Source organism: Cebidichthys violaceus, unplaced genomic scaffold (genome assembly GCF_023349555.1).
Source record: "Cebidichthys violaceus isolate CVI_PGR_0920_01 unplaced genomic scaffold, fCebVio1.0.p SCAF_9, whole genome shotgun sequence".
NCBI classification, from domain to species: Eukaryota; Metazoa; Chordata; class Actinopteri; order Perciformes; family Stichaeidae; genus Cebidichthys; species Cebidichthys violaceus.
Window position 1 is genome coordinate 1,986,491 of NW_027176975.1, and position 15,989 is coordinate 2,002,479.

Genomic DNA, 15,989 nt, shown 5'->3' on the forward strand with positions numbered 1-15,989 from the left:
TAAGGTTCCCCTCTACCATCAGTTTCAGTTTCTGCTACATGCATACAGGCTCTTTTGAAGATAAACTTTCACGTAGGTTTACTCTGACGTTAGTATAGTACGAAAAGTTATTAAGTTAATGCTGACTTGATTTCACATGTCCGGAAAAGAGTCATATCGTAGGTTATGAAAAGGGGAAAAAGATAAAATATTGGAGGGTTCCCTTGAATAATAGAACGTTGCTGACATTTGCATATAATAACAATAACTGTTGACGTAAAAGCACACTGGTTATAATCCATTGGGCTTAATAATCCTATTATTCCGGGCTAAAGTACAAATGTTTGCCGCGCTTCTCCTCACACAGCGTTGCTAACACTTGCGCAAAAAATACATCAAAACATACGGCCTGATCGGGAATGGTGTGCAATGACTCTTCTCAAAGATTTGCCCAGTGGTTTTCCCCGAAATCGAGGAAAACGGTGCAAAATTTCTCCATTTGCTTGAATGGGGTTTCGGCATGAAGAGAACAAAAAAAACACTGAACTTTGGGCCCATGTTGACTAGTCATACTTTAACGTAGAAAAATGATTCAAAGTTTAAAATGTAGACAAAATGATGGACTGTATTGAGCCAAATGGGCATTTTGATAGTTAGCACAGTGTTAAGTCACCATTTAAGTTTCAGGAAAATGTTGGGACTGTTTCAGATTTTATAATGGGTGTGTATTGCACGGAATGTTCAGAGTCGGTCAGAGTGGAGCGGAGCAGGAAAATATTCTGTGATTTTTCCAAACAAATTGCTCCAGGTCCCACAATTTTTACTCTTTATACTCCATTTTTGGCCAAAAAGTTAGGAAAACAACTGTCAATGGAATCCTACGGACTTAGACATTTGGCTGAAAGAGCCGCAGAGTGACATGATCTCCAACCAACTGCTCCATTAGACTCCATGTTAAATCTGACCACTAATTTCTCAAAGAAAGCAGACGGTACCGGTTTTGTATATTGCGCTGTAGCTCACATTTTTAACACCACAAACATAAAATCCACATCAGCGTTCAGCAGAGGGTTATCTTTCTCATGGTACCCAGATCTTATTGATTGTACTCATGGTTTTGGTATAAAGGGCAGATGTTTGACAGGTAGTTTTGTTGGCCTTGGGAGTGACACACATGTACCCAAGCACACAGGTGTTTGATATGAGCTCATTAGAGCCGTTAAACATGCAGAGACACTGAGACACGCACACACACAGCATTAGCTCCCATCATTTCCAAAGGCTTATCAAACAAAGGTATATATCTCAAATACAGAAATGACGGGAGCCATTTGTGGTATTACATACTTGGCATGAAACAAGAGAACTGAACGACTGACAAAAGGACACAGAATAGAACGTCTTTAAAGAGGCGTTGTTGGTGTTTTCCCAAATGTCTTCATGGGTGAGTCATTGAACAAACACTGCACATACTTTCATTTTGTCTTGGCTCTGACATTGAACAGTAAACACTAACTGGTCCAGTGCCATCAGAGTAGATAGATGTTGTTTCTTTCTCTTTCAGTTTCTGCTCATTCCATGCATACAGGCTCTTTTGAAGATACATTTCTCACGTAGGTTTACTCAGTTTGTAGGTTCACAAAAACTACTTGGTTTAAAAAGAAAAAGACTGCTGTTTGGGTTAAAAGAAGTACGTTTGTTACGTAAAATAAGTTTAAATAACTTATGTTAATTAAGTACGAAACAAAAGTTATATTAAGTTAATGCTGACTTGATTTCACGTGTCCTGAAATTAGTTTTAGTCATATCTTAGGATATGAAAAGGGGAAAAGGATAAAATGTTGGAGGGTTCCCTTGAATAACAGAACTTTGCTGACATTTGCATATACTAGCAATAACTATAACTGTTAACATAGCAACATTTCTAAATATGTTTTAGCAGCAAAGTATGTTGTGTTTTAGGGAACAAGCTAATGAAATACTTATCTTAAACATCCCAAAACCCTGATTCTATCTGCTCCTGTAGCTGTGCCTACGGTGTGTGAACGTTGTATTAATGTTAGTTAGTCCTGATGGGCAGGTGGCACCTTGCATGGTAGCTGCTGCCATCACTGTATGAATGTGGAAGCGAACAAAATCACGAGGGACTCCACCATCAGGAAGCATGAAGCCACTCACAAGAAGAATGGAGGAAACTGGTGGAATTAGAATGAAATAAAAATCCCCTTCACCTGAGCTTCCCTGTTCATCTCCACCCCTGCACTTCATTTCCTTATGAGCCCTCCAGTACTTATATCAGCCTCTTTACCGCAGTCACTGAAACTGTCAGTTGTGACGTTCCTCACGTCTTCTGTCAGCTGTTTGCTTGAACCCAACTGTTGCCTATCTGACTGCCTGACCGTCTGACGGATCACCTGACTTTTGGACATTGTGACTAAGTTTTTTTAACCTTCCACTGAAGTGATTCCGCCTTTTGCTTTTGTGTGTGTGGTTCCTTCCCTTGACATCAATGGTGAAAACAGTAGTTTGCAGTACTTATACCAGCATTTTTACCACAGTCACTGACAGATTGGCGTATTTGTCATCGGCCTCACGTCTTTGCTTTCTAGCATCTGTTGCCTGTTTTCTGGAACTCTTGTCACCTGTTGCCTACCTGCCTGGCTGCCTGACCCTCTGCCGGATCACTGGACTTTTGGCTCTTGTGAATGTAAGTCTTGGCAACTTCCCCACTGAACTTTTTGTTTTTTGCTTCCGTATGTAGTTATTTTAACCCCAACCATGATGTTTTTCCTTAAACCTAACTAAGTGGTTTTGTTGCCTACACCTAACATGTTGCTTTAACCTAACTGTACCTAGTTATTTAAAGCCGACCGTGATGTTTTGTCTAATAATAATAATAATAAATTGTATTTGTATTGCTAAACCTGATTTTTATTGTCTAAACCTAACAACGTTGTTTTGTTCCCTAAACCTAACATTAGTTTTGTTGCCTAAAATTACTTTGCATAGGTATTTTAGGCTCAACTGTGTTTTGTCTAAACCTAATAATGGGGTTTTGTTGCCTAAACTTAACTGTATGAAGTTATTTAAAGCCCAACCATGATGTTTTGCATAAACCTGACATTTATGAGGGTTTTACTAAACCTAACCGTGTAGTTTTGTTGCCTAAACCTAGCTGTAGAAATTATTTTAAGCCCAACCGTGTTTTGTCTAAACCTAACTAAGGGGTTTTGTTGTCTAACCCTGGCATTTGTTTTGTTGGCTAAACTTTACTACGTGGAGTTATTTGAATTCCAATATTTTGTTGCCTAAATCTAACTGTAAGTAGTTATTTAAAGCCCAACCACAATGTTTTACCGAAACCTAACTACATTGTTTTGTGTCCCAAACCTACATTAATTTTGTAATGTATTGACAGATAGATAAAAAGTTATTCTTAGCGAAATTAATGAACACACAAAACAAGAGATTGCTTTTTGGACTATTTCACAAACTGTTGTGAGACTGTGTTGGCCTCACACAAATCGGCACAAATCAGTAGTGATAACAGATTTACTCTCAAAATTTGTTTTACTTTATCTTCATTCATAAAATGATATGTTTAATTAAAGCTGCAAGCAGCGATGGACGGGCCCTCGCACCTTCCCGCGTCTCGGGGGTACTGGCAGGACGCCGGCAGACGCGGCCGCGAATGTCTTTGATCATCGGACAACGCGTCCCGGAGTTTAACATATTTTTCCCGCTGGACTCTGCGATGCTGGAAATTATGTAGTGCAAATATTCCACCAGTTTCTGCATCCACTATGTGGCGCTACAGAACACACGCAAACATGCATTACATTGCTCTACATCAAGTGCAGACCACATCATGTAAATGTCATTCAAATCGTATTCCGTCTGTCACATAACGCTGACTTCCTGTTGCCAGTTGGTGGCGCTACAACTTTGAGTGAAAATTGGCTTGTAGACATCCTCAGGCAATGACTGTTATCAAGTATGGCAACTTTGGGACAGATTTAATCAAGTCCAGTGGAGTTACATCAGCTTGTTGTTTAATGGCGAATCACGTAAAATGGCCGCCACACCACGGCTATGTCATTCCATCAAACGTAAAGCTTTGAGTAACTTTTAATTGCAACGGTCTTTAGATTGTACTGACCAAATTTGAAGTGGATTTGACAAAGTCCCTAGAAGGAGTTTGTTAAAGTATAGCGAATAGAAATCAAGGGAAGATTCACACAAAAATCAAAATGGCCAACTTCTGGTTGATTTTAGAGTATGGTCCCAAGAGACTTTTTTTTAAGTCTATATGTGATACATATGCCTACCAAATTTCATACATCTAGGTCAAACGCATTTCGAAGGCTGCATCGGCAAAATTTAGTAGGGGGCGCTATTGAGCCGACTTGCCAATCTGAAACATTAACATCACATTAGAAAACTACATTCATGATTTTATATGTGTGTGCCATGTTTGGTTCTGGTTGGAGCATGTTTAGCCGCTCAAAAACACCATTGTTTTTCATGGCGAAGAATGCATTGCCACGGCTACGGGCTTTCACGAAATAACAATCTTTGAGTAACTAAGGGTCTTCAGACTGTACTGACGAAATTTGAAGTCAATCTGATTAATTCCCTAGGAGGAGTTCGTTAAAGTATAACGACTAGAAATCAAGGGAAAATTCACATAAAAATCAAAATGGCCGACTTCCTGTTAATTTTAGAGCATGGTCCCAAGAGACTTTTTTTAAGTCTACATGTCATACATGTGCCTACCAAATCTCATACATGTAGGTCAAACGTAGCACTGGGGCTGCGTTTTTGAATATTTGTAGGGGGCGCTATCGAGGCAATTTGAAACAGTCAAGCCAAAAAGCCAAATGAAATATTTATTTACATCACCTATGACACCTGTGTAAAGTTCCAAGGCTTGTTGAGCATCGTAAGCCACATAAAAATAAGCTTAATTTTTCATGGCGAATGACGCGTTGCCACGGCAACAGCGTTTTGCATCAACTCACAATATTCATGATGAAGCATCATCAATGTCTTACGGCTTACCTTACCAAATTAAAGACTGATCTGGGTAACTTCCTAGTCAGAGTACATCAAAGTATAAAACTTGTCATTTCCTTTTGCCAGTAGGTGGCGCTATGACTTTTTGAAAATGTTGGCATGAGAATGTGCTCAAGACTGGACCAGCATCATACATAACAAGTTTGGGGCAGATTGAATAAAGTACCTTGGAGTTACAACAACTTCCTCTTTCATGGCGAACGGCACGAAATGTGCGTGACATGGGCGCCACATAAAACGAAGGTCGTTCAATGTCAGTAGACCATTTTTGCAAATTTTCATCATTAATGTCTTTAGATGACCCTGACCCAATTTGAAGTTGTTCGCATAAATTTTGTGGGAGAAGTTTGTTAAAGTACAACGCCTGAAAACGATGAAAAATGCCTAAAAATGCAAGAAATGGGAGTATTACTGTATCGCCCCCGAGTGGTTGTATGGAATAAAAATTTGAGTGTATGTTACAGAACACAATGTGGACATACACACCAGATTTCGTGATGATACGCCACATGGTTTTGAAGTTATATGTATTGCTGTAAAAGGTCACGCGCCTATGAAATTCATTGGTCCATATATTCCTATTGCAATGGGTTATCAACAAGCTTTTAGTAACTTTTGATGATATAGATCCAATAATGATCCACAGCAAATTTGGTACCAATCAGACCCAGCTTGTAGGAGGAGATTGTGAAAATGTGTTTTTCACAAAATTAAAAATGGCGGAAAATATTGGTAGGCGGAGCTTAGGGGTCTGATTGGCTTTTTTGTAGAGTAGGTGGAGGTGGACATGTGTGTCGAATTTCAAGTAAATCGGACACAATGGGTAAGAGTTACCGCAAGGCGTTGTCGGTCAGACTTCTAGGGGGCGCTAGCGAGCAATTTTTTGATACTTAAGCATGGGACCCATAAATTATCAAATTTTCTCACAGTCCTGGTATGCTTGCCAAATATGGGGCATTTTGGGATATGATAAAGCCCCCAAAAAGGCGATTGATTTGAGAGAAAAAGAAGAAGAAGAAGAATAATTAAAGCTTCGAGCAGCAATGAACGGGCCCTCGCCTCCTCCCGCATGTCGGGGGTGATGGCGGGACTCCAACGTATGCGGCCGAGATTGTCTGCGACAGTCGGACAACGCACCTACGAGTCCAATGATTTTTTTCTGCTTGGAACGCGTGACGCAGGAAATGATGCTATTCAAATAGTCCACCGCTTCTTGTATCTGCTGTGTGGCGCTACAGAAGAACCGCAAACAGGCATTATGTTGCTCTATATGAACTGAAAACCACATTGTGCAAAAGTCACGTAAATCGGATGCTGTTTGTCAGAAAATGCAGATTTCCTTTGGCCAGCAGGTGGCGCTGTGAGTGTTAGTGAAAATTAACTTTTGGACATCCTCAGGCCATCAGTGTTATCGAGCATGGGAAGTTTGGGAGCGTTTGGAACAAGTCCGGCTGAGTTACATCAGCTTTTTTCATTGGGAATCACGTAAAGTAGCCGCCCGCTACGGCTAAGCCATTCCGTCAAACGTAAAGCTTTTGATAACTTTTAATCACAAAGATCTTGAGACTGTACTGACCAAATTTGAAGTGGATCCGACAAAGTCCCTAGGAGGAGTTTGTTAAAGTATAGCGACTAGAAGTAAGACTAAATCTATTGAAAAATGACACAAAAATCAAAATGGCCGACTTCAGGTACATTTTAGAGCATGGTCCTAAGAGACCTATTTGTAAGTCTCCTTGAGATACATGGTCCTACCAAGTTTCATACAGGTACCTCAAACATAGCGCTGGGGCTGCTCTTTTTAAATATTGTAGGGGGCGCTATGGAGACAATTTAAAACGGCCAAGCCAAACACCCATATAAAATATGTCTTCCCATCACCTATGACATGTATAAAGTTCCATGAGTTTTTGAGCATCCTAAGCCAGTGAACCATCAGCTTCTTTTTTCATGGCGAATGATGGGTTGCCACGGCAACAGCGTTCAACGAAAACTCACAATATTCATGATGATGCATCATCAATGCCCCCAAATTTCAGACTGATCTGGTGAACTGGCTAGGAGGAGTAAATAAAAGTATAAAATATGACATTTCCTTTTGCCAGTAGGTGGCACTATGAGTTATTGAACATTTTTCAATTGAAATGTGCTAAGAGTTGAAGTAGCATCATGCATAAGAAATTTCGTGCAGATTGAATAATGTACCTTGGAGTTATAACAACTTCTTTTTTCCCGGCCAATGAGGCAAAATGGCCGCACCGCCAGGTCAAGGTTCTTTGATGAAAACTCTAGCTTTTGATAACTTTTCATCACAAAGGTCTTAAGAGCATCCTGACCAAATCTGAAGTTGATCGCATGAATTCTCTAGGAGGAGTTCGTTAAAATACAAAGGCTGAAAACACGAAAAATCACAAAAAAACTGAAATTGAGTGAAATACTATAGCGCCCCCTATGGGTTGAATGGAATGAAAATTGGAGGGTATGTTCCACCATGCAATATGCACAAATACTGCAAATTTGGTGATTTTAGGATACACGGTTGAGAAGTTATGTGTATTGAAAAACAAGCCACGCCCCAAGAAGTTCATTGGTCCGTATCTTCTAAACGCTTTAAGATATCAACAAGCTTTTGATAACTTCATGTGATCTTGATCCAATAATGATCCACAGAAAATTTGGTAGCAATCGGACCAAGTGTGTAGGAGGAGTTCTCAAAAATGTGTTTTTCACAAAATTCAAGATGGCGGAAAATTTTGGTAGGCGGACCTTAGGGGTCTGAGAGGCTTTTTTGTAGATCTAACGGATCTAGACATTTGTGTTAAATTTCAAGTAAATCGGACATACTGGCCGAGGGGCGTCGCCGGTCCGACTTGTAGGGGGCGCTAGAGAGCCATTTTTTCACACTGAAATATGCAACCTATGTCAGATGGCTATTTTCTCCAGACCTGACAAGTCTGCAAAATTTGGTGAGTTTTCATGTATGGCAAGTATCCCAAAAATGCCCCCAAAGTGTAAAAATAAAAATCATAATACCCCATACAATTTCAATAGGGCCTTCGCTGGCCCGACGTTGTCGGTGGCTCGGGCCCTAATAATAATAATAATTCCTCCAGTTTCAATAGGGACCTCGCGGCCCGACGTTGTCGGTGCTCGGGCCCTAATAATTCTTTGAATTACAATAGGGCCTTCGCCCGACTTCGTCGGTGCTCGGGCCCTAATAATAATTCCTACAGTTTCAATAGGGACCTCGCGGCCCGACGTTGTCGGTGCTCGGGCCCTAAATATGATTCAGTGTTAACTTTAAACTTGAGGTTTAACTTTTAAAATAGCTGTAATAATGTAATAATTCATGTCAGATCAGAACACTAAACATGTTCTACACAGACATGAAATACATTATTCTATGTAAAGAAAGGACATATAATAAAAGAGTCTACAGATATTACAGTGGAGACAAACAATGAGACAGAAAAAGACTCAACAGTTAATGAGGATTCACAGTGAGGAGAGGAACAGCTGGTCACTGTCTCACCTCACTGTCTCCTCTGTTTGAACAGAACATGACGTCATTCAGAGGTTCTGATGATACCAATGATTGAAATGATTGGAATCATACATGAACTACATTTATAGCACGTTACAGGTCCCAGCCTGAAAGAGCCTGATAACAGATTGTAGTCCTGAGAGAAGAGGAACTCATTGAGACAGACGTGTGTCTTCTTCCTTCAACGTCTTCTCAAGCTGTGAGGAGACGCTGCACGCGCACATCCTAGTCTCGGGCCGCGAGGCGAAACCACAGCGCTGCACCGCCACCTACTGGACATAGATAGTAATACACTTCTAAAGGACGTTTTATTATGATGAGCGAATCACAGAAATACGTTCAAATAGCATGAATCAAATATTCATCAAACAACAAAAATGTGACCATACACTTTGTGTGCGTCACACACAGATCAGTAGAGAAATATGAAGATTTATTTTATTTCAGCATTATTTCTTTTGTACTTTTCCCCTGACCGCACGTCCCTGATATGACGTTATTTCCCAGCCCTGCTAACAGGACTGATGGATGGTAAAACACAGTTTCACAGTAAAACACAGTTTCACAGTAAAACACAGTTTCACAGTAAAACACAGTATCACAGTAAAACACAGTTTCACAGTAAAACACAGTATCACAGTAAAACACAGTTTCACAGTAAAACACAGTTTCACAGTAAAACACAGTTTCACAGTAAAACACAGGAGCCTCATGAAGCTGAAGTCAACAGTGGAGATGTAATCTGTTGTCAGATCAGATCCTGACATTTCTTCTGGAGGTTTGTTTTTTCTCCTCTTCTCTCTGAACTACTTTCACTTCATATCGTCTGAAACAGCGACGGAACATCAGACGGATTTAAACTCGATTCAAAGGTAATTATGACAGAATAATCCATCAGTATTGTCGATCAGCAGCAAGTATTAGTTCATGCTTCAGCTGGATACATTACGTCACTACATGCGCGTCAATAAACGATACGCGACTAAATGCGTTTTAATATTTAGTTTGTTTTTGTTCTGAGTTCCGATTATTTTTCAAACGTCAAGCAGAGAAATGTGTCTGAAACAAACGAGTCGGACTTTCACGTCATCTTTGAAGCTGTTTAAGATCATGAACATGAAATGAAAATAAACAGAACGTTACATAATTAAAGTAACTTTAAGGTGACGTTTAGTTCACGAGAGCTAAAAGTGTTTGAAACGGAAAGCTGAGCTTTAAGAAACATCAACACGTGACATTGAAAGAAGAATGACTTCAGATGAGTTCAGCTGTTTGAGGCGGAAGTCAACAAACAATATGCAAGAAATACACATCATATCATATACATTCAATTATCTGGGTTTCGTTCTCAAGTCTTTATGTTTCCCAGAGTTCAATGAGAGAAATCTATGAAGATAGGATGTTTATGTCACTTTATTGTAAAAGGTAAAGACGCCATTTTAGATTCCAGGAGTTGAAGTGAAGAACCAGGAAGAGGAGGTACATAACCATAATAATCAAAGTTACGTGACAATGACGTCAATACGCTGCTGTTGGAGGCAATAATGTAACTCAACTAGAAATGTCTTTTGTGAGAACACAGAACAAACTACAGCAAAATGTCATCTCCCATTTTGACCTGATGAAATATGTTGAAAGATGATTGAATTGTATCGATTCTTCGTTCAGGTTCTTCATACTGCTGCTAAATGATTCTGTGAGGTTCAGAGTGACATTATGGCGACTGCAGCACCAGGTGAGTCCAGACCGACTTCATTAGTTTCTAACACTCATCTCTCTCTCTGTCCACATATGACACACGTAATAAACACTTCAGATATTATAGTCCTGATTAAACCGGCTGGTCGGTCAACAAAGCATTAAATATGAGACGTTGAGCTCTGACTGAATTTACTCTCATTTAGACTCAGTCTATTCTTACACTTGAATCTAAACATCATGACTTGTGTTTTTAAGGACACTGATGTTTTATCCACTTTCCTTCATTGGTTGATGTTTGTGCTTTTTACATGTGTGTCTGTTATGTTATTGATATGTCATCAGAATCAGTGCAGAGCCAACACGTTCCACTGGGGGGCAACAAAACTAAGTTTGATGGATTTACAACAACAGTCAATGTTCTGCCATATACACAATAATTCACTGTTTCCATCATTAAAACCCTTTTAAATGTCATTCTTTATTGTATTACTCAGAAAACCACAAAATAGTTTGTTAATGCAGCTGGAATGTGACATTATAATATATATATATATATATATATATATATATATATATATATATATATATATATATATATATATATATATATATATATATACCATTATAATGTTTCATTATATATATATATATATATATATATATATATATGCACAAGCCATGCTTACACGATTATTAAAATACTTTTGCTCTTGCAAAACTTGTTTTGTATAGTTAGTTCCTGTTCCTCATAATCTTCTAATTATTCTTGTTAAAAACAGAATTAGTTTTAATGTTTGAACACACAAGGAAATTGACTCCAGTGGCTCTCACTGTACAGCAAGATACTCATAGAGAAGACCAACAGCTCAAAAAGGAGAGTAAGCTAATAGAGATAAGTGTGTTAAATGGGTTAAATTGAGCCGGGGGCCCTTCTATGAGCATATACCCTTCTATGTTGGCGTCTCCAGGTGACTTTGCAGGGGCTGAAGCCCCAAATGTTTTGAGCTTAGCCTCAAATATCATTTTAATTGTGTGAGAAAATGAAATATGTGTGAATGTTTGATAGTCTTTGTAACGGAACCGACTGTCAAAGTCTGTAAAAAATTATTGGTTTTCAGATCTTCAAACTAAATTTACTATAAGAGAAATACTACCTGACAACACAACATATATATATATATATATACATATATATATATATATATATATACATATATATATATATACATATATATATATATACATATATATATATACATATATATATATATATATATATATATATATGTATACAATTTCAGTTATTGAAGAGAAAAAAGGTTATCCAGCACCTAGATCACCTACTGTATGTGAGAAGGCTGTGCGTTCATTCTCCCTCAGAATTGTATGGTAGAGATCAAGATTCCTGCTTCTGTCAATTATAGCAAGTCACCCAGATCCTGAAGCAGCAAAGCATCTCCACACCATCTCACTGCCACCACGTTTGACTGTTGGTATGATGTCGTTGTTGTGGAATGCAGTGTTAGATTTGATGTAACTGGACCTATTTCTTCCATGAAGTTCCACTTTGGACTCATTAGTCCACAGAATATGATCCCATAAAGTTTGGGGTTCATCAATGTGTACGTTCATCTTGGTTTTTCACCTGGCAGCTCTCCCATGGATAACATTTTTCCCCAGTCTGTTACTTTGGTGGAATCATTGACGCTGACATTAACTGAGACGAGCAAGTGCTACAATTAATGAAATGTTTAGTTATTCAGTGACTTCCTGTATGAGTCATTAATGTACTCTTGAAGGTTTTGGTAGACTGGCCACTTGGAAGAACCTTGAGAAGATTCACTACTGTTGCAAGTTTCTTATATTTGGAAATAATGGCTCTTACAGCCTTAAAAAGGGCTTTGTAACCCTTTCAGGACTATTATTTTTAATACATTTCACTCTCATCTCTTCTGGAATTTATTCTGATTGCAGCATACTGTGTTGACTGTTGAGACTGTGGTGGCATTTCAAGATGAATTCGCAAAACGTGAGCTTGTCCTCTAGAGTTTTATTGTAAATGCAGATCTCCCAGAGAGAGAGAGCGAGAGGGAGAGCAAGAGAGAGAGAGAGATTTTTTTGATTTTTACAAAAACACTTTATTTACATATTGTTTAAATTTTTACAGTCACAAGACGTCTCAAATGTAAATAAATAAATACAAAAAATGTATTAAAAAACTGTTTTCTTTTGTTTTTAAAATACATCAGTCAAGTAAAAAGTGTGAAAAGGACAGCTGGTCGTTAAGAACCTCACACAGTGTGTTTTTAAAACACCAACGCTCTTTAAAAGACTCGAGATCGGAGACCTGTCGATAAAATCCGAACTCAAGCCGGAGTCTTGACCGGAGGTTCGTCTTCCACACTGCCGCCGCTTCCTGCCCCACCCCCTGCTCCACCTTCCTCTTTCTGCTGGTGTAAATGGCCAGTTTGGCTTGGGCTGAGAGGAAGTTGAGGAGCTGCCACTTGATTTAAAAAATGTTGTTGTAGCCAGCTCCCAAGATAAAAATCCTCTCAGTAAAAACAACGTTAAAACGTGTAAAAACCGATGTTAAAAGAGAGAAGAGACTGGTGAGTCTCTTGCACTCAGTAAAAACGTGGTAAATTGTCTCACGTACTCCGCAAAATGGACACCCGCTAAGAACAGTTGGATTAATAACAGAAATAAAAGCGTTGGAAGCGACGGCACCGTGCAAGATTCTCCACTGGAGGTCGCCTGTCCATTTTTTGAGGGGGGCTTTGTATAAAATCCTCCACTGTGGGCTGGGTCCTTCCTGTCCCCATCTCTTGGTCCACACAGTTGGAGGTCTGCCGCTCAGTCCGGCCTGGTGGATGCACTTCACGCAGTTGCGGTACAGAGTCTCTTTGTCCGCTCTCGTTATTGTTAGTTTTTCTGCGTGGATGACTCTCAGAAGGGGGCTGGTGTTTTCTCCCAGCCCTGGGCTCAGGATGATGTCCGGGTAGGGGTCTGCAGCGTCCGGGCTGGTCCTGGTCTGGTCACCCATCAGGAGGTCTTTTTCTTTCTTTGATAGCCTGTTGGACCAGAGCTCCAGGATCCTCCTTGCCACCCGGAGAGACTGCAGCCCCAGCAGAGAACCCGGGGCCTGGGTGTCGGTCAGTGCCGGCCCCGCTGCATCCACCAGCTGCTGCAGGGTCAAGGTTCCAGACTGGATCAGCGCCGCCATCAGGCCGTGCGTGGTGTGGTTGCTGACGTCCAGCCTGGCTCCATTGACCAGTGGTTCTCTCAACAACCAGCGCAGAGAGTTGGCTTTCGGGCACCTTTTTTGGTTAAAAAGGGCCCATGACTTAAAGACGCCCTGGTAAAAAGCAGGCAACATAGTTAGTTTTAAAAATTTAGGATCAATTAAAAACAGAGCATCATCCAACCCCAGGTTATTGGCACGCCTCAGGATGCTGCTGGCCACATCTCTCCACACCAGATCTGCCGGGCCTGTGAGGTACCTTTGAACAAACTGTAGTCTAAAAGTGGCAGTCCGGCTGGCCAGGTGGACAAAGCCCTGTCCCCCCTCATCCCTGGCTAAAAAGAGCACCCCCTGTGGCACCCAGTGTAGACCCCCCCAAAGGAAGTCCACCATCTTCCTCTGGATTTCCGCAAGTAGGCCTAAGGGGGGGTCCACACAGGCTAACCGGTGCCACAACTGGGATGCTACCAAGTTGTTTAAAACCAGCACTCTCCCTCTAAGCGACATCGGGGGGAGCAGCCATTTCCATTTTTTAAGTTTTTCTTCAACCTTTTCTGTGACGGTCTCCCAGTTCTTCTTCACTATATGGTCTGCTCCCAAAAACACCCCTAGGTACTTTAGACCTCCTCTCTTCCATTCCAGGTTTTGGGGGAGAACTGGGAGACCGCCGCGCCACTCACCGACAGCGAGGGCTTCACTTTTCCTCCAGTTGACCCTCGCTGCCGATGCTAAGCTAAAATCTTGTATAATTCCTGCTAAAATGTTGACCTCACTTTGGTTTTTAATAAAAAATATAATATCGTCTGCATAAGCAGATAAAATCATTTCTTTATTAAAACCCGGATAAAACAAACCCTGAGTGCAGGAGTGTATCTTGTGGAGAAGAGGTTCAAGGGAGAGAGCGTAGAGCATCCCAGACAGAGCACAGCCCTGCCGGACCCCTCTACACACTCTAAAAGGAGCACTCAGACTGCTGTTGATTTTCAGCACACTCTCAACATCCCTGTACAGCACCTTGATCTTAGCTATGAAGCCCGCGCTGAACCCAAACTTCTCCATAACGTTCCACAAGAAGCTGTGCTCAACGCGGTCAAAAGCCTTTTCCTGGTCCAGGGAAATCAAACCAGTGTCTACACCTAATGAACTAGAGACATCCAAAACATCTCGAATTAGGTGGACGTTGTCCACCATGGACCTGCCAGGGACGCAGTAGGTCTGGTCCCGGTGGATAACCTGCTCCATAACTTTCCCCAGCCTGGAGGCCAATACTTTGGACAGGAGTTTGTAATCCACACAGAGCAGTGACACAGGGCGCCAGTTTTTGATGTCCTGCAGGTTTCCTTTTTTGGGCAGCAATGTGAGGACTGCCCTCCTGCAGGACACTGGCATGGAACCAGCAGCCAGACACTCATTAAAAACCTACTGGCCTACTGGGACATCCTCTGCAAGGATGTCCCAGTAGGCCTTATAAAATTCAACTGTAAGGCCATCAATGCCAGGAGCCCGCCGCCCCTGCATGCTTTGCAGGGCGGCCAGCAGCTCCTGCATCTGGAGGGGGCCTTCGAGCTGTGAGTTGGCCTCTTCAGAGACCTGGGGCAGTCCCCCACTGAAACTCTCCAGGAGAGCTGGCTCTTCCTGGTATTCTGTGGAGTACAATTGTTGTTAAAAGCTCACAGCTCGCCCTCGTATCTGGCTTGGCTCCGCCAGTTCCTGCCCTGTGTCAGACAGCAGCGCGTGGATTACTTTCCCCTGCCCGTTCTTTTTCTCCAGACTGAAGAAATAGCTAGAGGGAGCATCCATCTCTGTGATGTTCAGGAACCGGGACCTGACCAGGGCGCCCTGCACCTTACTATCCAGCAGGTCGGCTAAAGCCATTTTTTTCTCTTTGATGTTTTCAATATAACCTCGATCTCCTGTGGACTCACTTAAATGTTCCAGTTCCACTATGTCGGTCTCCAGATCTTTCATAGATCTGGTGCTATCCCGTGTGACGTTTAAAGTGTGCTGTTGACACAGTAGTCTTATTTGTGTCTTACCATGGTCCCACCACTGTCTAAGATTGCTAAACTCGCCCTTCCTCTGTCTAAAAGCACCCCAAAAATAAATAAAAACCTCTCTAAAACTCTTATCAAATGTTAAAACAGAATTAAAATGCCAATAAGCACTTCTGGGTAAAATGTTCCTGATAAGAACATGAGCTAAAACCAGAGAATGATCACTAAAACCAGTAGGCATAATAGCACAACTCTTAAAAATGCTAAAATGATGCTTAAAACAATAAATACGATCTAACCTGGCTGAGGAGACCCTGCTCTCTCTGAGGTGGGACCAGGTGTACTGTCTGGAGTCTGGGTGCATCCTCCTCCACACGTCCACCAGGCCGTGAGAGCGGACCAGCTGCTTCAAGGCGTGCTGAGAGGCCGGATGAGGCTCTGCGTGATTACGATC